Source organism: Notamacropus eugenii, chromosome 5 (genome assembly GCF_028372415.1).
Source record: "Notamacropus eugenii isolate mMacEug1 chromosome 5, mMacEug1.pri_v2, whole genome shotgun sequence".
NCBI classification, from domain to species: domain Eukaryota; kingdom Metazoa; phylum Chordata; class Mammalia; order Diprotodontia; family Macropodidae; genus Notamacropus; species Notamacropus eugenii.
In genome coordinates this window covers 390,151,607-390,176,947 of record NC_092876.1, presented here as the reverse complement: position 1 = coordinate 390,176,947, position 25,341 = coordinate 390,151,607, and positions in this window count along the sequence as shown.

The following is a 25,341-nucleotide window of genomic DNA, read 5'->3' as shown; positions in this document are numbered from 1 at the left end:
AGATATACAAGACACAGTACTCAATGATGATAGTAACCTACTGTTTCATAAACCCAAAGACTCCAGTTTCTGGGATAAAAACTCACCATTTGACAAAAACTGCTGGGAAAACTTGAAAACAGCATAGTAGAAACTAGGCATAAACCAGCATGTCAGACCAGACACTAAAATAATGTCGAAATGGACACTTGGTGTAGAAATAAAGAGTGATAACCATAAGCAAATTAGGAGAGTAGGAAATAGTTTACCTGTCAGATTTAAGGAGAAAGGAAGAATTTATGACCAAAAATATGAAATGAAAGATTCATACTTTTTATTTCATTAAACCCAAAAAAAGTTTTTGCAAAAATAAAGTCAATACAACCAAGATTAGAAGGAAAACAGAAATATGGGAAACAATTTTACAGCCAGTTTTTTAATAAAAATTTCATTTCTAAAATATATAGAGAACTGAGTTAAATTTATGAGAAGACAAGTCATTCACAGTTGAAAAATGGTCCAAGAACATAGTCAGTTATAAAATGAAAAAGTTATAGCTATCAGTGCAAAAATACCAAAATATCAATGCAAAGAACAGTTCTAAATCACTATTGATTAGATGAAATGCAAATTAAAACAACGTTGAGGTAATATCTCATGCTTCTGAGATTGGCTAATGTGACAGAAAAAGAGAATGATAAATACTGGAACAAATGTAGGAAAATTAGCTTACTAATGCATTGTTGGTAGACTTGTGAACTGATGTAACCAATTTGGAACTACACCCAAAGGGTACCCAAGTTGTGCATACGCTTTGGTCCAACAATCCCACTACAAGGTTTGCATCCCAGAGATCATAAAAAGGGAAAAAATCCTATATGTACAATAATATTTAAAGCAATTTTCTTTTTTTGTGGTGTCAAAAAGTTGGATATTGAGGTGATGTCCATCAATTGGTGAATGACTGAACATGTTGTGGTATATGAATGTAATGGCATAATGTTGTGCTATAAGAAATGATGAGCAGGCGGCGTTCATAAAACGTGGAAAGATTTACAGGATTTTATGCTGAGTGAACTGAGCTAGAATCAGCAGAGCACTGTACATGGTAACCATTAACACTGTGATCCACTATGATTGATTTAGCTCTTCTAAGCAAAATAATGATTCAAGACAATTACAAAACCTCAACACAGAAAATCTATCCACATTCAGAGAAATAACTATGGATTCTGAATGCAGATTGAAGCATATTATTTTCACCTCTTTTTTTGCCTTTTTCCTTTTGTTATGTTTTATTTTTCTTTCAGAACATGACTAATGCACAAATACTTTCATGATTGTACATGTATAGCCTATATCAAATTTCTTTCCATCTTAGGGAGACTAGAGGGAAGGTGGGTAGGAAGAAAAAAAATCAGTACTCACAATTTTATAAAAATAAATAATATTTTATATATAATTTTAAAAAAATGCTATTTACAAAAAAATAAAATGTGTGTCACCAATCTAATTTTCTTTTATACTTCCCATTTAAAATGTTAGATAGAATTTTAACTTTAAATATTCCCTCAAAATATTTTCACCCAATAAGTCCTGAAGAAGAAATAATTTATCCTTGGTGATTCTCTTTAAGCTCCCTAGTAAACAGTGCCATAAACAGGGATAAAAAAAATCCAATGAATTTATTTAAAGATTTCATCACAATCAATAGCAGCTATATTTAGCCGTGAATATAATATGCCTCAGAACAAAGTGACATGTAAGTTGAATTACTGGTTTTACTTTTATTGTTGTTGTTAGTTTGGTTATTTGTTTTGCCCTGTAAGATATAGTCTGGCACCAAACTAAAAGGAAATTGCGAAATTTGCACAGTAATTCCAATATCGCATTTTGTTCTCTGCCTTATTGGCTTACAAAGCTTTATGCCCAAGTGAATGCCATTTCAACTGTATCAAAATCATTCTAGGGCCAATTTTTCTATGAGCAGATTTCTTCTAATATGCATTTGAATGAATGCAAACCTCAGCTCCAGAAAACACAGTGGCTTGTTGCATCAATTTGGAAAGGCTCATTGTGGATTAGCAAATTTTTTTTAATCTTTCCCTGTCTTACCAAATTCATTTCCATCTCATGCTTTCCACTTTGTCAACTAAATCAAAATGTTTCTTGCACAAGTTTTATTTCCTACTTCTATTTCTATAACTTTGTCTTGTGTTATTTCCTATTCCCCAAAAGACCTTTTTTTCTTGAAGAATGTCTTTAAAATATTAACTTTAGAGGACATTGGATGAGAATCTGTGTTACCTGGTGGATGGAATGCTGGACTTGAAATAGGGAACATTTGGATAGAAATCTGGCCTCAATTCCTACTACCTCTGTGACACTCAGAAGTCATTTACCCTCTCTCCTATTAATTTTTTTTAATCTATAAAATTAGAGGACTGGATCTGTTGACCTGTACGGTGCTTCCATCTCTAAGTTGATTATCTTATCATCCAACAGGCCATAGCTTATAATGCGAGACTTTTCAGGATTTATTTGGGGACTGTGATATAGCAAATAACATTTAAACAAATGTAATACTCTTTGTTAGACCGGGGCTTTATGTAGTGATAGTACTAAATTGGGAAGTTTGGAAGAAATATCTCTGTTTAGAATGCCAAGCAATCAGCTAAATACTACCTAACTCCCCATCCTACCCAATTACTTGAATTAATATTTCTATAATTCCTATAACTCTTTAAAGAATCCTAAAAACAGTCATGTAAACAGGCTTGATTCTTGCATACTTGAATTAATAATTTAGACTTCTAAGTCTATTGTTTACCTCATCAACATGAGTTCTCTCTTTACTAAGAATGGTCCATCTATGCCTTTTCATTTTTGTCCACATGATTTCACAGACCCCTCCAACTGGAACATTTAAAAATAAACCATGTATCAGCACATAAAAACCTCATAATGAAGTGCATAAAAGCAGAAATATTCAATGCATATATTCTAGATGTTAACATAATAAAAATTAAATTCAATAAATGGCCATGAAAAGATAGACCATAAAGTAATAGGAAGTTAATTAATCTAATCCTAAAAAAAAGTGGGTCAAATAACAAATCATAAAAACAATCAACAGTGAGAGACAATGGAGAAAATATACCAGACTTTATGGGATTCAGTCAAAGCAGTACTTCAGGGAAACCTTATATTTCTAACTGTTTAGGTAAATAAGATAGAGAAAGACCTGATAAATGACTTGGTTATGCAACTAAAAATTTAGATAAAAGAATAAATTAAAAATCCCCAACAAAACATCAAATTTGAAATACTGAAAATCAAAGGAAAAGCTAAAATTGAAAGTAAGAAAACCACAGAACTATTACATAAGGCTAGGTTTTATAAATAAATTGTAAAGAAAATATAAACCAAAAAAACCCCACATTTTTAAAAATGTATGCTTCAGTCTGCACTCATACATCACATGACATCACTGACTCAAATACCTCCAGACATTTGCATAAACCTACACTAAGTGATTAGAGCTCTTTGTAGTTCTCACCATTCTTTCTTCCCTCTTCCCTTCTAAAAATTATAGAACTTCTTTTCAAAAGTGTGCAATGTAAACAGGGAAGATAAATTTACAACAAGACTAATACTGAAATATGTCTTGTATAAATTCACATGCATGACATATATCACTTTCCTTGCCTTATCAGGAAGGGGTAGGGTAAAAGGAGGAAAGAGAATTTGCAATTATAAATTTTTTAAAATGTTTATTTATTTATTTTTAGTTTCCAACATTTATTTCCACAAAATTTTGAGCTCCAAATTTTCTCCTCATCTCTCTCCTCGTCCTGCCCCATAATGCCTTGAATTCTTATTACCCCTTCTCTCATTATACCCTCCTTTCTATCTCACCTCAGCCTTCTCTTATCTTCATCTTCTCTCTTTTCTTATAGGGCAAAATAGATTTCTATGCCCCATTATCCGTATTTCTTCTTTCTCAGTTGTATGCAAAACCAATTTTCAACATCCGTTTCTAATACTTTCAGTTCCAATTTCTCTCCCATCCTCCCTCCCCACCCATCCCCACTGAGAAGGCAAGCAATACAATATAGGGTATATATGTGAAGTTTTGCAATAGACTTCCATAATAGTCATTTTGCGTAAGACTATCTATATTTCCTTCCATCCAATCCTATCCTGCCCCCCATTTATTCTGTTCTCTCATTTGATCTTGTCCCTCCCCAAAAGTGTTTACTTCTAATTGCTTTCTTTTTTCATTTGTCATGGCTTCTATCATATCCCTCACCCCACTTGTCCTCATCTTCCCTGTAGTGTAAGATTTTCATACGAAATTGAATGAGCATGTTATCCCCTTCCCTAAGCCAAATGTGAAGAGAGTAAGTTTTACTTTTTCCCTCTCACCTCCTCCCTTTTCTCCTCCTTTGGGAAAGCTTTTTCTTGCCTCTTTTATGAGTGATAATTTGGCCAATTCCATTTCTCCCTTTCTACTCCCAACATATTCCTCTCTCATCCTTTAATTTTATTTTTTTTAGATATCGTCCGTTCTTGTTCAATTCAACATGTGCTCTCTGTCTCTCTGTGTCTCTGTCTCTCTCTCTCTCTATATATATATATAATATATTTTGCATCTGTGTGTGTGTATGTTGTGTGTAACCCCTCCAACTACCCAAATACTGAGAAAAGTTTCAAGAGTTACAAATATTATCTTCCCATGTAGGAATGCAAATTGTTCAACTTTAGAAAGTCCTTTATGATTTTTCTTTCCTGTTTGCCTTTTCATACTTCTCTTGATTCTCGTATGTGAAAGTCAAATTTTCTATTCAGTCCTGGTCTTTTCATCAAGAATGCTTGAAATCCTCTATATCATTGGATGACCATTTTTCCCCTGAAGTGTCATACTCAGTTTTATTGGGTAGGTGATTTTTGGTTTTAATCCCAGTTCCTTTGACTTCTGGGATATCATATTCTAAGCCCTCTGATCCCTTAAAGTAGAAGCTGCCAGATCCTATGTTATCCTGATTTTATTTTCACAATACTCAAATTGTTTCTTTCTGGCTGCTTGCTATATTTTTTCATTGAGCTGGGAACTCTGAAATGTGACTACACTATTCCTGAAGTTTCTCTTTTTGGGTGGATTCTTTCAATATTTATTTTGCCCTCTGGTTATAGACTATCAGGGCAGTTTTCCTTGATAATTTCATGACAGATGATGTGTGGGCTCTTTTTTTTGAACACAGTTTTCAGGTAGTCCCATAATTTTGAAATTATCTCTCCTGGATCTGTTTTCCAGGTCAGTTGTTTTTCCAATAAGATATTTCATATTATCTTTCATTTTTTTATTCTTTTGATTTTGTTTTGTAATTTTTTGTTTTATCATAAAGTCATTAGCTTCCATCTGCTCCATTCTCATTTTTAAAGAACTATTTTCTTCAGTGAGGTTTTGAACCTCCTCTTCCATTTGGGTAATTCTGCTTTGTTAGCCATTCTTCTCCTCATTAGCTTTTTGGACGTCTTTTGCCAATTGAGTTAGCTTTTGTTTTTAAAGGTCTTATTTTCTTCATCAATTTTTGGATCTCCTTTAGCTCAGTTGACTCTATTTCCATGATTTTCTTGCATTGCTCTCATTTCTCTTCCCCATTTTTTTTCCACCTCTCTTACTTGATTTTCAAAATCTTTTTTGAGCTCTTCCATGGCTTGAGACCATTGCATATTTATTTTGCAGGCCTTTGATGGTAAATTGTTCTTCCTCATCAGAAAGGATGGAAGAAAATACCTATTCACTAAGAAAGTGAACTTCTATAGTCTTATTTTTTTCCCTTTCTTGGGAATTTTCCCAGTTATTTATTTGACTTTTCAGTCCTTTGTCAGGAGGACCATATACTCTGGGGATCTCTAAGTTCTCACTTCCTCCAAGGTAGCACAATCAAAAGAGAAGAGTTTACTCCTCTCCTGGCCTGTGCATTCTTCTAGAATCAATCAAAACCTTTTCTGCCCAGAATCTGTGAGTAGTAGAATTCCCTCTCTGCAACTGCCTCCAGGTCTGCCATGCCCCAGGACTGTGCTCAGAGCTGAGGTTCAGATCAGCTGCTCAGTTCCCCCAGGGGCTTTAGGCTGCAGGCTCCACAAATGGGCATTGCTGCTGCCACCACCCCTGCAGCTGCCAACTGCTACCACTGCTGTTGCCTATGTTGCTGCCTCCTGGGGCTGGGATGAAGGGAGGGTCCTGCTCCTTTCTTGCCCAGCTGAGAAAACTGTCTCACTGACCTTTGAAGTTGTCTTTGTCATTTGTGGGTTGAGGGATCTGAGAACCTCTGCTGCTGCTGGAGATTCTACTCTGAGGCCTACTCTTGTCCTGTCGCTCCCAATGCTGCACTGCCAAGGCTGGTCTGCCCTGAGCTCCATGTTCCTTTGTGATAAACCTTTCCTGTTGGCCTTCCAGGTTACCTTGGGCTGGAAATCTCTTTCACTCTGTTATTCTGTGGCTTCTGCTGAACTAGAATTTGTTGAGATTCATTTTTACAAGTATTTTATGGGCTGTGGGGGAAGAACTAGAGTATGTGCATCTATCTACTCCTCCATCTTGGCTCTGGAATTTTAAATTTTTAAAATGAATGCTAAAAATTTTCACATTTTAAGTGGGAAGAAATAAAACATTTAAAAAAGAAGTGATATTACAATCCCTTTCTGAGTGTAAACAGTCAAATGCATTTGTTTGTCCATATATACAGGAAATACTAAGTTAAGGAAGAGTAATTTTTGCCCAGACTGCAATATGCATTTGCATGGACATCATAAAAAGCTTACTCATTATGATTTATAACTCTGATAGGAAGTAAAGATACTCAAAGAGTTGAGTCAAAAGTTTAAAAGGAGGAGAATAACCTGGATGGCTTATAGGAGACAATAAAAATCTTTTTACTTACCCCAAACTAACCATGGAAGCTTAGTTGCACTTCTTCTATAATAATTTCTTATTTTTTTTTTTTAGCTAAATGACAAGGCATTGAATACCAATACTTTTAAAGAACTAAATCTGAGTATCATAGAAAGGGAAATGCAAAGCCATAAGGTAATTGTGAGCTGGATGCAAAGTATAACTGATAAGGAACACTGAAAAACAAGAGTAAAAACAAATCACTCAGAAGAAATAAAAGTTATAAAAAAAAATGTGCTGGTCACACAAAGTATAACAGCTGCCTTCATGACATCGGGAGAAAATGAAGAAATGTAAAGACTCAGAAGATTACAATCAGATAAATGAAGGAAACTCCAAAAATCTATGTGATAACAAGTCCATTAGAGTAATAAGACTGGAATCATAAGGATAGGACTTAAAAACATAAAAACAGTGTTACATTCTTTAGCAGATCATAAAGAAAGTGTGTTATTTATCCAAAACTATTTTTAAATGTGCTTGCACGCACATACACACACACACATTCAGATACGAGCATGCATTAAACCAGGAGTGAGTAACCTGTAGCCTTTAGGCCACATGTGGCCTTTGTTCTGTGAAGTCTGGATTCAGTCCAAGGGTCCCACTTGAAGACCTATAGGGCTACATATTCCCTTGAGGCCACAAGTTCCTTACCTCTGCTTTAAACAATCACCAGACCTCAATGAATCAAGCAAGGCTGAAAAGATTAAGGTGATTATTAGAAAGATTAAGTGCCCAAGGTAACTAGATTTGATCTGTGTGGTTAAGGGACCTGAAGTAGAAGAAAAGAGCACATCTGTCCTAATTAGGAAAGAAGAAGTATGAAGAACAGAACAATGATAACAAATCCTTTACATTTTCATGCCTCTTTGCCAACTTTTATCTTCTCTATTTACATTGCACACTTTTGAAAAGCAGTTCTATAATTTTTAGAAGGGAAGAGGGCAAAAGAGAATGGTGAAAACTAGAAAGCTTTCTAATCACTTAGTGTAGGCTTATGCAAATGTTTGGAGGTATTTGAGTCGATGTAATGTGATGTATCACTGATGCCAATAGATGAAGAATGAAGACCACAAATGGACCAGAGTGTCGTTCAAAAATCAGTATTTACATTCAAGACTGTAAAGTTTTGAGTGAGAGGTATAAAGACTGATGATAATCACAGAAAAAGGCTAAAATATTTACTCAGTTTAGTTCCTGTATTCATGGAATACTCAAATTAATCAAACTAAATTTACCCCAAGTAAGATCCTCAAGGAATGAAACGCCCACTCATCAGTTGATGTTAATAGTTAGGATACATTCATTATTTCTCTGCTCTTTAGGTCTATTTTAATAAAAAAGTAGCAAATGAATGTTAAGCCACTTTGAAGGAAAAAAATATTGTGGGAAAAGGTCAAAACAATTGAGTAATCCAACCTATACCCATGATCTAATAGGAAATCCTTTGCTTCAAGGTAAAGTGAAAATATGTTTTTTTGTTTATCATCAATTTCCTTGCTGAGCAAAGTGTGATGATAAAGAAAGCAAACAGGAAAGAGTGCAAATGGCACCACTGATCAATATCTCAAGTAAAATTAATCATACACTTGTATTGCAGGGAGAGTACATTACACCAGATTCTTATTTGTTGCTGACTTTATCAATCAGATACACACTAACCTCCATCCCTACAGGCACTGACACAAAGCAAATCTTTGACTTTCAAAAGGCACTGAACAAGGTCAGGTTTGAAATATGCGAAACATCTAGGGCTTGTTTCAAATATTTATCATTGCATATTCTACAGTATTTATAGCTCTAATCAGAACAGCAGTGGGGGTATTCATAAATTCCTCCTGCAGTATGATGCCCCTGGAGGGTCCTGGAGGTCTGGTACAAGAGAAAAAAATGACTTTCATTCTAATAGCAATAAATCACAGAAATAGGATTTAATAATTTCTATTAGTAGTGCATTCCAGAATTTTCCTCTTAGAGTATGAAAATGGAGAAAGTTGAGTAGTGAATTTGCCAACAGAATTTCCTGGGGTGATGCATTTACCCCATTGAAAGAAGACATCATATAAAAAATCAAAATGTGGGAATTATTTGTTGTCTGAGAAGCGTCCACTCTGTGAGATATAGAACAATTCAAGAAACAATGAAGTGAACCTCCTTATTTCTCATTACCATGTCTAAATTAGTGCCCTTTTCCCCTTAGAACTAAGATCGATTGTCATCTAGAAAGGTAAACCTTCCAAAACCCATGTGTGTAAATCAAGTGCTATATAATGAAATTGAATATTTTATTGCAATGATAAGAAATATCCATTCTTCTAAGCTCATTAAAACCTTGTAGTACATTTTCTATACCCTGCATTTGTAGAAATCTGTAATAACTGAAGTATTTTTAACATTGAAACTAAGTTTTAAAAAAATTTGTTTAGCACCTATACTATAGAGTTCTGTGTTAAATAAATGTTTGGTGATTGACAGACTGAGCTAAACTTTACTCTGTTCATTAGCATCTAGTCACTGAGGGGCCTATTGCCACACATACTTTTTAGAAATTGTTCCAGTAGTGTATTTTCTATTGGACTGTATAACTCAATGTTTAATCATTATCCCAACTATGATACAAAGTTTAAAATATAATCTCATCTTCCAAATTAGACAAGAGTAAACTGGATGTAATATTTATCTCTTAAAAGTAATCATATTTTGGGAATGAACAAGTGAATGAAATAAATAACAAGGAGAAAATAATATTTTGAATGACAACATGATGCACTATTCATATATAATTTTATAACAGTGATGTATGCAAAATGGTAATCAAAATTTAACTTCAGAAAATGATTTCTTTTAGGATCTATAAGATGCATGCACAATGATGTCCAAATAATGGTGACAAGATAGTGGAGAGAGTTGAAGCTATGTCATATGAGTACTAGTTGGAGGAATAGGATCTCTGGGTTGAAAAGCAGTTTGAAGCATTTCATTAGCAGTTAGAAATGTATACAAATTGAATCACTTTCCTTTAGTGATAGAGTTTCTTATCATTCAAAGACTCAAGGCTAAGGCTAAATAACTACTAGCCAAAAATATTGATGGAATTTCTATTCTGATATAGTTTTATACTAGATGACTTCCAAGGTCGCTTCTAACTCTGAACTTCTAAATGGATGAAATGATTAAAAGCAATTTATGAAGAGCTGGAGAACCTGCTCATCAATGTGCTGAAAGAAGACAAGCTTAAAATTCTTGGCTACTTTAATACCAGAGTAAGTACAGACTACCAGACATGGCAGGGAGTCTTTAGGAGCAATGGAATCAGAAACAGCTACAGCAATCATCACTTACTACTGAAGACCTATGTGTTTTATTACTTTCTCATCACCAACATTGTCTTCCAATAAAATTTCATAAATGTAGCTTCACAGAAGACATTGGCATTTAATAGACTATGTCACTGTAAGAAGATGAGAGAGACAACATGTGAGAATAAAGAAGGTGATGTGTAGAGCAGAGTACTAGCCTGATCATAGACTTATCTTCTCCAAGCTAAACATTTGCATTCAACAAAAGCAGTAGTCCCAAGGCAAGGTAACTACCAGAAGTTTTAATGTCATAGATTTAAGCGTTTCTCCCAGCATGAACAGTCCATTGCTACCTTGAAGGGAAAGCTGAGCTAACACATGGTTAGCAACATTGGGGAAGAAAAGGAGCAGGCAACTTTCAAAAATTTGGCATATAGCATTGCATTTACTCATCTGAGCCAGAATACTTGCAAACATCAATATTGGCTTGATGAAAATTATTGGGAAATTTAGAAGCTCCTAAATGGAAAACTAGAACTCCATAGGGTTTATCAGTAGGACAGGTCGCCCATTTCTAAGAAGGCAGAATTTAACTCCATCAACAGTGAAGTGCAAGCAAAGCACAGAAAGGTGCACAGTTCTTGGATCTGTAAGAACAAAGATGAAATTCAGTTTTGCCCTGATAGTAACAATGCAAAGTGCTTTTATGATGTTCTGAAGCATACTTATAAGCTAAAAAAATATGGTGCATCTCAACTATTCAATGTTGATGGAGCCACATTGATTAGTGATTAAGACATGAACCTGAAGAGATGGGTTGAACACTTCCATAATGTTCTCAACTGATCTTCACCAGTCAATGCTGAAGCCACTGACTGTTTACCTCAGCTTTGAATAAATCTTTCTCTGGCAAAACTTTCAACTGAAGAAGAGATTTTGAAATGCCTTCAGGCTCCTCTCATTTGGCAAAGTACCTGGTGCTGATTCCACTCCAGCTGAGATTTCCGAAGCAGGAGGTTCACTGCTCATTCAAAAGTGACAGAAATTTTACAGGTTATATGAAAAGAGGAGGTTATTCCTCAAAACTTCACAGATACCTAGATTGTGCATCACCATAAAGGAAAGGGAAACAGGTCCTTTTGTGACAATTATGTGTGTGTGTGTGTGTGTGTGTGTATGTGATGTCTCTTACTAATTGCTGACAAGCTTCTTGCCTGAGTTTTTCTTTAATAAGTTGATTTTTCACTTGGAAAATGGTCATCTACCTGAGACCCAGCGTGGCTTCAGAAAAACCTGAGAAACAATTGATTGGCATTTGTTGCTCCATTAGTCTAGAAAAAATTCCAGAAGTATAATGGAGTTCTGTACAAAAAATTCATTGATCTAGCCAAGGTCTTTGATACTATCAGTCATGAAGGTTTATGGAAAAGAATAGGAAAATTTGGTTGCCCAGAGAAGTTCAGCAGTATTGTATGCCAGTTTCATGATTGAATGCTTGCACAGGTTTTGGGTAATGGACAATGCTCTCACATTTACCCAGTCACCAAAAAAATGAAGTCTGTGTGCTTGTATCCATGCCTTTGAACATGATGTTTTCATCAATATTATCAGATGTCTTAAATAAGGATGAAAATGGAATCCAAGTTAGCTATTGCACTGATGGTAAATTATTCTTGAAAAGGTTATAAACCAAGACAAAAATGGAGGGAGAGTTGATCTATAACTTTTGGTTCACAGACGATTGTGCACTCAATGCAACGTCTGACACTGAGATGCAACAAAGTATGGAAGAAGATGACAAAAATGACCATACCTAGAATTAAGGTAGCCCTATTAGGTTTTTAATGTGCTTTATAAACATAATGGGCTTTATCTCACTCTATACTCACAGCAACCATTGGAAGAAGGTGATATTATTATCCCTATTTTATTGATGGGGATACTGAGGCAGAAAGGGACAAAATGACTTTCTCAAAGTTAAAAAGCTAATAAATGTCAGAAACTAGATGTGAATTTGGGACTCTCTGACTCCAAGTGCAGTGCTGTAGAAACTGTACTATTTAGCAAGCATATTTCAGAATAAAACTCGTTGAAGGCAACGGGGAGGTGTTTTAGTTCAGCTTTTTTAAAAAAAATCTCTCTATCCTAAGTGGCCTCTAAAATGTCTTGTAAGTAAAAAACACTTAATAAATGTTTGTCAAATTGAACTGAATAACTTTCGCAAAAGACATGAATCATAATTTATGTCAGGAATATTTCCAGCATCAATAACTTGAATTTAGTCTTCTGTTCTTTAGCTCAACAATGAATTATAAAAATAAAAGTCATACCTGAGGATAGAGATTGATCAAGCAGCTTTAATACATAATTATGGCAGTAAACCAATGGCTTAAGTTGTGTGTGCCATAGCATTTATTCTTTTTTTATTCCTTATTTATTCTGCATTATTGAATGTATGCTTTAAGGTAATATGAATTTTTGTAATATGCATTTTTCAAAATACAAGCCACGTTATAAATTATACGCCATTGCCTTCCTCTCTAAGATCTCAAAGTATACATTTGTTCACAGATACCTACACCAGCAAATACTGTTTTTATATCAATTTAGGGTTTTGAAAATGCTTTACATATACTATCTCACTGGGTCCTTACAACAGCCTTAGCAAGTAGGTGTTATTATTTAGATATCATTTTATAAATTAAGTCTAGAGCAATTAAATTATTTGTCTGCAGTCACAAAGCTAGTGAATATGAGCAACACGATTTGATCACAACTCTTTCTGACCCCAAGTGAGTTATGCTGTTCAATATGTTACCTAGAAGAAGATAAAAGGAATGGCATGATATTCTTGGACCTGTTATATTCTGGTTCCAGAGGACTTTCGATTAGAGGAGGGCAATGGCATACCACAGTCTCATCTGGATATTTATCTCCTGTGCTTTATCCTAGTCAACTGGACTAAGTATTTAAAATTTCTTAGATATGATACTTGAACTATTGAGAAGAGGAAGAAGAGAATGTGGTACAAACTCCTTCTTACTAGGCTACCTTATCAAATGTAGAAGGATTTTAGTTTGGGGGATTGCAGATGGGCATACAAAAGTTCCTTGTCATTTTAAAATTTATATAATTGCTGTATTTCTTTCATCTTTCCTGAAAATCAAGTTCCATTTTGAATGATATATTTTATTCCAGGGCCGGATTGGAATATCTACTCTATTTAAATTGCAAATTCACCTCTCTTGAATTTTTTTTAAAGTCAACTTACAGTACCTAAGAGGAAAAACATTAGAGATATAAAATATCTTTATAAAAAAAGTTATTGTTTTCCTTACAAGTAAATCTGGAAATTATAGTAATTTCCCCTGGGGCCTCAGATATCACACTTTCTCTCTACCATTTCTCTACCAGTCATGATAATTAATTTAAATGTTAAAATTTTCTATATTGGACTTGCCCCAAATCATTTCACACAAGAAGTATAAATAAGACAAAGATGTTTAGCTAACTTCATGCAATTGTCTATATTATATTTGGCTTAACTTCAGAATTTTTCATTATCATCAAATTAATTTACCACATGTGGTATGGTCCTAATTTCTTTGGGATTGCTTTCCTACCTCTTGGGAAATTTTTCTCTTTTTCTGTTTACTTGTGAACCTAGGAAAATACTTCATTTAACTCACTTAACCTGTTTTTGAAAGCCAGGAATAATTTATTCTGTTTCTAAAGTTTCCATTTCTATTTGTCATTTATTTGTTATTATGAGAGGCAGCATAATTGAGTTGAAGAAGAATTGACTTTCAAACTGTGAAAACCTGAGTTAAAAACCCACCTCTGACAACTGTTGATTGATTCTGAACATGTAAGTCACTTGGAATCTCAGTGCTCTTGATTAATCTCTAAAATTAAAGTTTCCATTACCCAACCTATATTGACAGAATTTCTTCATTTGGGAGCTCTATGTATAAATGAAATCACAGGTCTAGTCACTATTCCTATGCAACCTATTTTACACACAAATTATTATAACATTTAAATTTATTTCTATTTAGTATCACACTATGTGTCCCTAAAATGGCTCATCTAATTATCAAATAAAAATTGCAAATTCATTAAAATTGAATGCCATAGAAATCTACACCACATATGAGTTTGTTCTTTGTAAGGGAAATTGACTCAATTATTTGTGATGGATACATCTGATCTAACTTCTTAGTTCTAAACCCTCTATCCTCACCATACTAAGTGGCAATGTTGATACAATCCACCACAGCACGTCAAAGAAAATATTTGGTCACTTCCAACCTTGGAATTCAGTTCTAGATCCAAGACCTCTTCTTTCTCTGATGTAGGCATTGCACCTATTGAAAACTATTGGAAAGATTAAGCTGTTGAGGTTTGAGGTGATGTGGGTACCCCAAAATACCAACACACCGGGTTCTTCTGGAATGAATTAGACACAAATCTTCTTAAGTGAAAGAAAAACAAAGTTTAGTAAAGATTTGCCATCCTGGGTTGACTCTTAAGGAGCCTAAACATTTGTAACAACACTTGTTACTACATTCACTTCTGCCTCCTACTTTCTTCAAGACTGAGTTCAAATTTCACCTTTTGCAGGAGGCTTTCCTTACCTCTTCCCCTGCCTTGAAATTACTAAATCTTCCTTCTGAGATTACATTACACTTTGACTATACACACATATACATACATATATGTTTATATATACTCACACATACATACATACATACATATGCACAAGTATGTGTGCATGTATGTGTGGATCTATAGCTCTATCTTTCTACTTATTTTGTTATGTATGTTCTTATTTGCATGGAGTCAACCTCATTAGAATGTGAGCTCATTGAGAGCAGAGAACCTGTTTTTCTGTTCCTTGTATCCCTTAATAAAGTCTTATTGACTGACTGAATAGTCCTCATTCCAACAGTAAAGAGTTCTTTGGGAACTAACAGATATAGAAATCATCAATAAATTTCCTCTATGAAGAACATTTATAGCTTCTTTAGTCTGAAGTTAATGAAGACTTGGGTAAAGCTTTGTGTTGTCTTGTCTTTGCCTTTTCCCACACCAGTTTGAAAGAGCCTGCTTTTGTTCATAGTTAAAAAGTAGTTATAAATACCTCTCTTGATTCCAGTCCCACAGCTATTAGAATTATACAATTGAAAGGAAACATTGCAAAGAATATACCAATTCCTGTTGACTGACTCTGACCCTTCCCCTTTCCCTGACTAAAAAAAAAAAAAAACTGCTTCCTTCCCAACCAATGATTTTAATTTGTCAATTTTCTAATTCCTCTGTGAATAATCTAAACACTCATTCCCTTCATGAACATATGACCCGTTGTAAAACTCAAGTTATCCACCTTTGATAATGTATTTTAAGGTCCTTTCTACATCTATAATTGTGTGTGTGTGTGTGCCCACGAGCTTACGTGATTTATCTGTTTGAAATAAAATAAATGCATACCTAACATTCTCAAGGACAGTTAACTAAAGAGCATTTCCTCTGCTTCTAATATCCTAATAACATCAGAAATAAAAAACTGGCATTCGGTAACAAAGTGGCTTTTATTCATAAGCTCATATAATATTTACATCAATGCTGTAAGATATCTACTCTTTCCACATTTTATAGGTGAGGAAACAAATCCTAAGAGCTCCTAGTCACACAGAAAGTAACCATCAAAGAAGGCATTTGAACCCAAGTCTTCTCAATTCAGTAGTCTATCACACTGTTCCACTTCTCCCTCTGAATGACTCTCACAGTATCTGTGGTTAGCATTTGCATTTCTCTCCTTATAAATCGAACAGTGAGCATAGTCACAAAAGCAGAGCTTTCAGGATACTTAAAAAAGGTGTTATCAATATAAATACAATGAACTTTAGCAATATCATGCTTAAACATTATGATATGTTTAGTTTAAATACACAAAAATATATGTATATATATTTTTGTGGGGGAATAGCACTTAACCTTTCAGAGACTGAATTAAATTTCTGTTTTGATATTGAATCTTTACTTGGTAAATTGACAGAAAGAAATAGAAACTGGGTCACAGGAATATATTTGCAAAGGAAACTTACTTTATATCTAATTAGTACTTAAAGTAAACAAGTCTTTCCTCAGCAATCAACTCAGGGCTAATTATTTAGCTAACAAGCTAAATGCTATAATTTAACTTTCAAATTAAATCATTGGAAAGAAAAACAAGTCATAGAGATCAATACTTTCACAAAGGTGCAGATATCTGGGTCTTTTGTTTTGGAAGATAAGCTGCCTCTGAATGTGATTTCAACTTGTGTGTGCACTACGTATGCAAAGACAGACTTGTAATATTTTTTTTTTCTATTCTGCATTTGGTAGAGGTATTACTTATCTATTTGCCTTCTCATCCTCTAGGACCTTGAAGTAAGGTCTTTTTAGATTAACTTAGCTGCTGTCAAGAGACCAAGAGGAAGTCTCAAATGAATTGATGATCAATTCAGGGAAACAAGCCTTCAAGTTGATGAAATTAATAGATTCAATGAAATCACTAGTTTGATTCCCACCTGCACCACCCAATCAAAATGTCATTTGATGGAGTTAATTGAATTTTCTCATTGTTTCAGCAGCAGATGGGCCTAAACTGTGATTCGTTGTCTGGCTGATGTCTTTGCCTCTTTAACCTCATTTCTGATTATTCTTAGTGATCAAGATGGATGTATCTAGTGGATAAAAGAGAAAAGTGATCCTTAGGGATCCAGACTTATTGATCAGATCAATGCAGATTATGAAAAGAAAAGGTAGTAATTGTGTAACACATGACTGGAGTTTGAAAAAAAAATGAATACCTGGGGAATATCTAACACAGGGGTGGGGAACCTGTGGCCTCAGGGCCACATGTGACCTTCTAGGTCCTTGGCTGTGGCTTTTTTACTGAGTCCAAGTTTTACAGAACAAATCCTTTTATTAAAGGGATTTGTTCTATTCAGTTTGGATTCAGTCAAAGGGCCACACTTGAGGATCTTGAAGGCCACATGTGCCTTTGAGGCCTCAAGTTCCCCATCCCTGAATTCTAGCAAAACATGAGCTTTTGTCTGGAATCAGAAGCCCTCTGTCTTTAATAAAATGATCAATGATAAGCTCCTCTTTTGGAAATACAGACTTCAAAGTATCCTTGAGAACTCAACAAATAAACTCTATAAGAACTGGAAGATTTTCATAAATAATCCTATTGCCAGCAATCACCCAAATATGGCATTGATCCCTAAAACTGCAAAAAATATCCTTGATAAATGTCATTATATTAGATATGGTAATTTCCAAGCTATGTGGAAGAACAATAGCTGACATTTGCAGAGTGCTCTAAAGTCTACAATGTACTTATGTGGCTCACTGAATAGAGTACTGGGCCTGGAATAAAGGACTAAAATAAAATCTGGTCTCAGAAATTGTTGTGTGACCCTGGGCAAGTCACTTAACTTTTGTTTGCTTTAATCCACTAAAGAAGTATATGGCAAAATGTTCCAGAACTCTTGCCAAGAAAACTCCACGGACATCATGGTCCAAAGGGTCACAAAGAATCAGACAAGGGTGAACAATAGCAACTAAGTATCACAACTTTACATATATTATTTCATTTAATCTTCAAAACAAACTTATATGGTATAACAGCAGGAAAAGTAGGATTTTTTTGTTGGTTTTCTGGATTTTTAGCCAACCAAGTGCCTTTAAGTCTTGCCTTTGATTGAATCAAGTCTTTGACTGGAAACATTGCATGTACGTATATATGTATATATATGTAAATGTGTGTGTATGTATAGATATAGATAGATATGTAGATATAGATAGATATATAGATATAGATATGGTATTGCTTAAAGACAGAAAAGCAGAGTTGAGGGAGAGAGAGAGAGAAGCAGACATGAGCCAGCTAGGTGAACTTGTTTGTGGGGAGGACTAATAGAAAGAATGTTTATGATGTCAGCACTTTGTCTTTTGATCTGTGGCAACACACCTGAGGACTACTTCCGTAAATAATTGTAAGGGTCCAATTGCATAGTATAATGAACTCTTTATTTATTTAGCAATAAACTAAACATTATTCAATAAAGTAAAGCATAACATTTATAGTAACATACTTAAGCAAACATATCACCTAACGCATCTGTGCATCTCATTACACTCAGTATGTCATATGGCACATATCATATATCATTGTATCCCCAAAGGCACCAAGGGGTCCCAGGGTGGCATCTTCCCTAGCATGACTATCCTTAAGGGGTAGCAGAAAATACCACACCATCCACCTCTAGGTCAATGTGAGAACAATCTCCTTAATCAATATACAGCGTCCAAGTGAAGTCCTCTCTCATCTTGACGTGTGTCTAACTTCCAAACCCCATGGTTCCACCTCCCTGGTCTGACAGCTCCCAGTTCTTTGCCTGGGTTCACACGCAGGCATTTCACTCCTCCTGCTTCTTGTCTTAGCTCATGGGGACTGGTACACTCCAAACTCTTCCTGCTTCTGTCTGATAGCAGGCTCCAGGGGCTCCTGTTTCTAGAAAAACAAAGCTTAACAGAACTATAACAATATTTACACATATTACCACCACCATCATCTCAGTTCACTCATAACAACCAACAGACAGAGCTTCTATCTCAGAAATTAACACAGATCAACAGACAGAGCACTGACACCAAAAACATTCTTTCTATTAGGCCTCCCCGCAAACAATTTTCTCTAGCCCCCTCATCCTTACTTCTATCTCAGTTTTGCTTCTCTCTCTAATCTCTCTCTCTCAACAGTATATATATATATCTATATATATATATATATATATATATCTATATATATATATATATCTATATATATCATATATAGATATATATATATGCATATGTATATGCGTGGATGCATATATATGCATATATGTGTATATATGTGTGTGTGCGTGTGCGTATACTGTTTCCAATAAAAGAGTCTTGATTCAATCGAAGACAAACTTCTTGATTCAATTGAAGACAAGACTCAATCAAAGGAACTTGATTGGCTAAAACTCAATCCAGCAAAAAAATCCTACTTTGCTTGTTGTTACATTTAGGAGGTGTCATTTATTATCACCATCTTACAGGTGAGGAAACTCAATTGGAAAGTAATGAAAAACTTGCAAAATACATAGAACTAGAGGTTACTCACATACAATAAGCATTTATAAAGTCCTTATTGTGTATTAGGCACTCTGCTAGCCTCCAGGGATGCAGAAAAAACCAAAAAAGTAAATTCCCTCCCTCAAAGAGCTCACACTCAAATGGGGGAGACAACATGCAAAAAAATATTTGCATAGAAGATATATAAGGTATAAATGGTATAAATGGAAAGTAATTTCAAAGGGAAGGGATTGGGCATGCTATGAATGTGGTGGGGAAGAGAGAGGGAAAACCTCCTGCAGAAGGCAGAATTTGAGTTGTCGTAAAGGAAGCCATGGTAGCTATAAGATGGAGAGGAGGGGGGAGATGACTCCAAGCATGGAACATACCCATTACAGATGAACACAATAGAAATGGAGAGCTGTGTGTAAAAAATGTCAAGAAGTCCAGGGTTGCCACATGGTAGTATGTATTGCAAGGAGCAAATTATAAGACTGCAAATGTAGCAAGTGTCCAAGAAACATGAGTGCACTGGGAAAAAATTTTGCTACATATGCCTATTTTAGTTCTTAATTCAAATATTCCTTAGATATTTTTTTCTTCTCTCAGTTTGCACTCTCTTAGGTGTCACAGCTACTTTGAACTTGCAAATATACTTTACTCCTTTCTGAAGATGTTTTGATTCATAGTAGAAAATTACTTACCAGTCTTTAAGGCAGTCCCCATATACCTCTCCCTCATTTTGTGAGACTTTACATCTCTCTTCTCTACCTATCTCTGCTAATTTTATTTGGTTTTATGCACGAGGAAAAGTACCTAAGTTGTACTTAAGTGCCCTTCATATGTCTCATATCTCTTCTCTTTAGGCATGGAATATTAGATTTATTTCAGAGTAGTGTACATAAAAATAGACATGCGGTTTTTAGCAAGTCTCCAAGGACCTGGACAAAAACTGACAAAGCACAAGCTTTGGTAGCCCTTGGTGGCCCTACACATCTTTCATTCACTGGAAAATGTGACACATATATCTACAAGTCATGCCGCTTGGTAGGTGTAGAGCCTTGATAGAGATATAATGAGTTGTGAAAGTGAGGAACTACTAAAACATAACCTCAACTACAAGTGACATTTTTTTTTTAAATTTTCAAACCATGTTGTTTCTTAGAATGTTTCCATCAAGACTAGCCAAAAGGAGATTCAGATCACTTGAATTTCTTGTAAAGTGACAAGATTTTCCTTCCAAGACTACTGTCTACTTAATTTCAATTTTTTAATTTTTATTCAATTCTTATTTTTCTCTATTACTGTCAGTGTTTATAGTTGTGGTTTGTGCTATTGATAGTGAATTGTGATGCTACTAGTTAATTATTTTGTATGTATTTGTTTCCTGTGCTTACATTAGACAACATCTCACAGGTTTTTTACAACTAATTATTTTCTTAATTTGTTCCTATATTTTTTGCAATGACTATGTAAAATAAGAAGGATCTGTCTTTAATTTTTTTTTTAATTTGTGGATATATTTAAGAAGTTAATCCCTACAAACATATAAATAAAATATTTCTGGGCTGATTTATCTGCAGAGTTCAATGTATACTGACTTTTCTATATACCCCCCAAAACCTGGCCACAATATAGTAGAAATGCAAAAACTGACCAGGGTATATATACTTAATTGATCAGATGTGCTGTGCAAATGTTAAGTAAAGTGAGTGAAATTCTGCAGTCCAATCAAATCTGTTCAAGTAAACTGTTTTTAAATTTTTCACTTGAACATATATACTTCAGAAATTTTCAAACACTCTAAATTAGGGCTAGAAATATTATTTTGTTGATTATCTAGCCTTGAGAAAGTTAAGAAAATGTTAGTAATGTAGATGAGACTTCACATTGTATGACACACTTTGGAGAAGCCTCCGTTGTTAAACATTTACCATCACACCACTGATTAGGTTAGATTGCTAAAACATCTGAAAATGTCAGTTTTGTCATGTAATGATAAAGTCATTTTACCGCAGATCCATTCATTCACTCAATTATTCATTCATTTAATAGTGGCTCACTTGTTTTGCTACTACTTGTAGAGTATTTTGCCAGACATTTACCCAAACATATGTCATTTTCAGTAGTATTATTAGAGTATTATACACAAATCAAACAGCAATATTATAAAGACTATGGTAATATCATTTAGTTGACAACCTGAATCAAAGTGAATGACAATACCCCATGTTGCTTCAATTAGTGCAGCATTATAATCCTAGGTGTGATTCCAGGTCTTGTGTTCTATCCATTGCACCACCTAGCTGTCTGTTTAAAAACTAGCTCTCTAAGGGGAAAAAAATTAAAGTATGCACTATTATACTTTGTTGGGACTGGAAGCTCAATTCCGTGTGGACAGTCTCGGGCAGGTAAAAGTGGGACTTCTAAATCTTAGAGTCTTACGAGGCCCTCCATGAACAGCGGGGGTTCGAGAAGGTCAGACCGAGCTAGCTCGGCTAGCTCGGGTATTTCCGCCTCTCCCCCGGAGATACCTGATGGGTGGAGTCTCCCTGCCCTCGAGGTCGTCCCGGATTGGAGCACACCTAGTTACCTAACAGCATGGTATTGAGATGCAAACTGTGTGGCTGAAGATTAAGTAGGATTGAGGAAGCCAGAAAGCTCTTAGCACGTGTGGAGCCAAAGAGAAAAGTATACTTTAAAATCTAATTATCATTATCAATTATTTATTTTGTCTAGAAAATAACAAAATAAATCAAACCTTAGTTTTCAGGGTTTGTCAATTTCTAAATTGTAAAGGTTTACACTGAAATTTTGACAATTGCTCTCCCAAGCTTATCCCAGTTTAGGATCTCCAAATTCTTGATTAGGATCACAATTCACAACATAGAAGTGGATATTTTAAAGTGGGTCCTACATGTCTCCCATAAATGGGTTATGCCCGTAAAGTAATAAGGTCACAAAGGACAATATAAACCAGTCGTAATGATTATAGTAATACTACGGGGAAAGGAGAGACATCTCTCACAAAGTCTGACCTCCATTCTTGATACTTTATTCCTGGACCCCAACACTTTAACCCTCAAATGTCTGAGGCTATGGGAACAAACAAAAGTAGTCCAAGGGAACTGTGGAAATGGGAAAGATGGATCCTGATAACTAACATGAGTTACATAGTAAATAAGAAGTTGTTGCCTTGATTTGATATTTTTAATACCAGTAGTTAGTTGTATTGGTTAAACGTTTTTAATGATACTACTTTAATCATTTATTTTGTACTCTAATTCCTTAAAAAAAACAATAATATAAAAACATCCCTATTATTTATTCAAACCAAAGTAGAGATGGTGAACAAATTATGCACATTGTCAGGATGTGGGGAGTAAACCTACAAGTCTTAGAAAATAATAATGACAATCTTAATAATCTTACCTGATTCAAAGTGAAGATATTCTAAATTAACTGTGACCTGAAATGGGAATTAAGGATTAGCATTCAAATCCTAACTTAAAATCTACGTTTAGCAACAAACTTCAATTCTTTGACCTTGACTTTACTTATCTTTGAAATAAATAGATTGTAGTGGGTGTCTTCTAAGGTTTCTTCCAACTCTGTATCTTATGTGAATAAAATTTTATATATTATATTCAACATTATTTTTATTATATTATTATAATATTATTTATTATTATATAATATTATTATTATATTATTATATTAATAATATAATAATAATATTATATAATAATAAATAATATTATATTATTATAATATTATTTATTATTATATAATATTATTATTATATTATTAATATAATATATTATATATTGATATTATATTATTTTTATATATTATATTCAACATTAAAAGTCTGGAATTTAAACTTATGCTACTGGTACCACATTCACCTAGCAAATGACCTGCTGCTCTCAGTTAGAGATCTCAGAATTAAACGTCACATATTTATAGCAGCATGACATTGTAGGAGAATAATGCCTTTTGAGTGAGATTGTCCTTGGAAAAAATCTCACTCATTCTCAAAATTTCTAAGCAGAAGTAGGTGACAAAGGCTAAATGGGTCCCTGAATGTCCACATGCATAAATGCATTTAAGTTAAGCAGCTACTGAAATTACTCTATCATCAGCTTGAGAAATGATCATATGTAAGAAAAACTGAAAAATCTCATGGTAAGGCTAATCACTGTTAAAATTTTCAGAAGGTTCAATATTAAAAAGAAGAAATTAGAATGTTGAAGATTGAAGTGGAAGAGTGAGTGTTAGAACATTTCTCATAAAAGAATGACATAGTTAACACTATAGATGTGGGATTTACAAATAAAAGAGAAAACCACTCCATTTTTCGATGTTATTACTTTCAAATTCAACCAGAGTTTTCAGTACCACACATTACTATTTCTGAAGTCTTCTGAGATAAGGAAAAATACAGGAGCTCTCTAGAAGGAAATTTAGAGTAGAAGTAATGCCTTTAGAAACAATTTCTATTTCCTTGCATTACATCTCCTTCAAATAAAACAAAGAGCACAGCGCTGATGATTTCTTGAAAAGGAAAAAAAAAAAAAACATATCACTTACAATCAACTGAAACAACCTTTCTGACTCTTTTCCAGGGAAAAGAATCCTACACACTAGGTGATTCACTGTTTTTTTCTTTTCCTGTGAAGAATAGCAATAACTGTTTTGCAGTTTTGTCTTCATATTCCTTTTGCTTTTGCTCTAATAATAAATTTGTAGGCTTAATGAAGTGGGTGAAAAGTGGATTTTTTTTCCTCACATGAATAAATAGAATCATCACAACATAAAAGGACATTATAAAAAAACAGATTCCTACTCTGATCCACATGCATCATTTATATTTATCATTGTACATTTTGTATTGCAAAGTCACTTTTAAATGGTAAACATCAGCATTTCTCACTCTCATTTCAAGGAAATGCTGGAATTGAAAGGTCATGTTTATATATCAGACTCATCATACAGAGAAAGGTCATGAAAAACAAGAATTCAAGTCCATCAAAATCTAAGGGCTTAGTGTAATAGAGTTTGAGCTACGGAAAACACACGTGAAATGTAGTAGCATATGCAGAGCTGAAATCAGAACCGAGGTAGGAGGAATCAAAGGAAAGAAGATTTCACTCATTTTTACATGCCTTTCCAAAGTAAAAGCTGACATTTTTTTCATTGTTTTCTTCCTTGTTCTCTTCCCTTTTCCCCATCCCTACTTTTGTTCTGTTCTCTGTCTCTGTCTCTCTCTGTCTGTGTCTCTGTCTCTGTCTCTCTGTCTCTCTCTCTGTCTCTCTCTCTGTCTCTCTCTCTGTCTCTCTCTCTCTCTCTCTCTCTCTCTCTCTCTCTCTCTCTCTCTCTCTCTCTCTCTCTCCCCCTCTCCATTCAAAATGAAGATTTTTTTTTTTACTCCACTTTCTGCGAGCTTACCATGGAACCACAGAATGTAAGCTATGCCAATAAGGTACAAATCATTTTGAAAGAAAAATAAAAATAAAGGAGAAATTATGTCCATATAGACCAGATACAGCTTTTGTTATTATGCTATTAATAACAATTATTTTAATTGTTCACGTTGGATTATGCATAAATCAAAAAGCCTTTATTAAATACCCTACATATATTAGGTTCTGTTCTAGGTTATGGTGAAAACTCCTTATAGATTGTTCATGGTTCTTGAAGAGGACCATGACATTGGGAAGGTGATGCTATGGTTCTCAAGTGAATTGGATTTAAGTGAGGGAGGACTGCGCAAAGTGACAAGCCTCACTCTCTGCTGAGGAGCCATCTGGGTCCAGTGGCAAGATGTAGATCAGGATCCCTATAGATGGCCCTTAATGCAGTGGGAGACCTTGGTCTCCCCCATCACCCAGGGATACAAAGAAATAAATGAATCTTTTTAATTTTTTAAAAAGTTTTTATTGA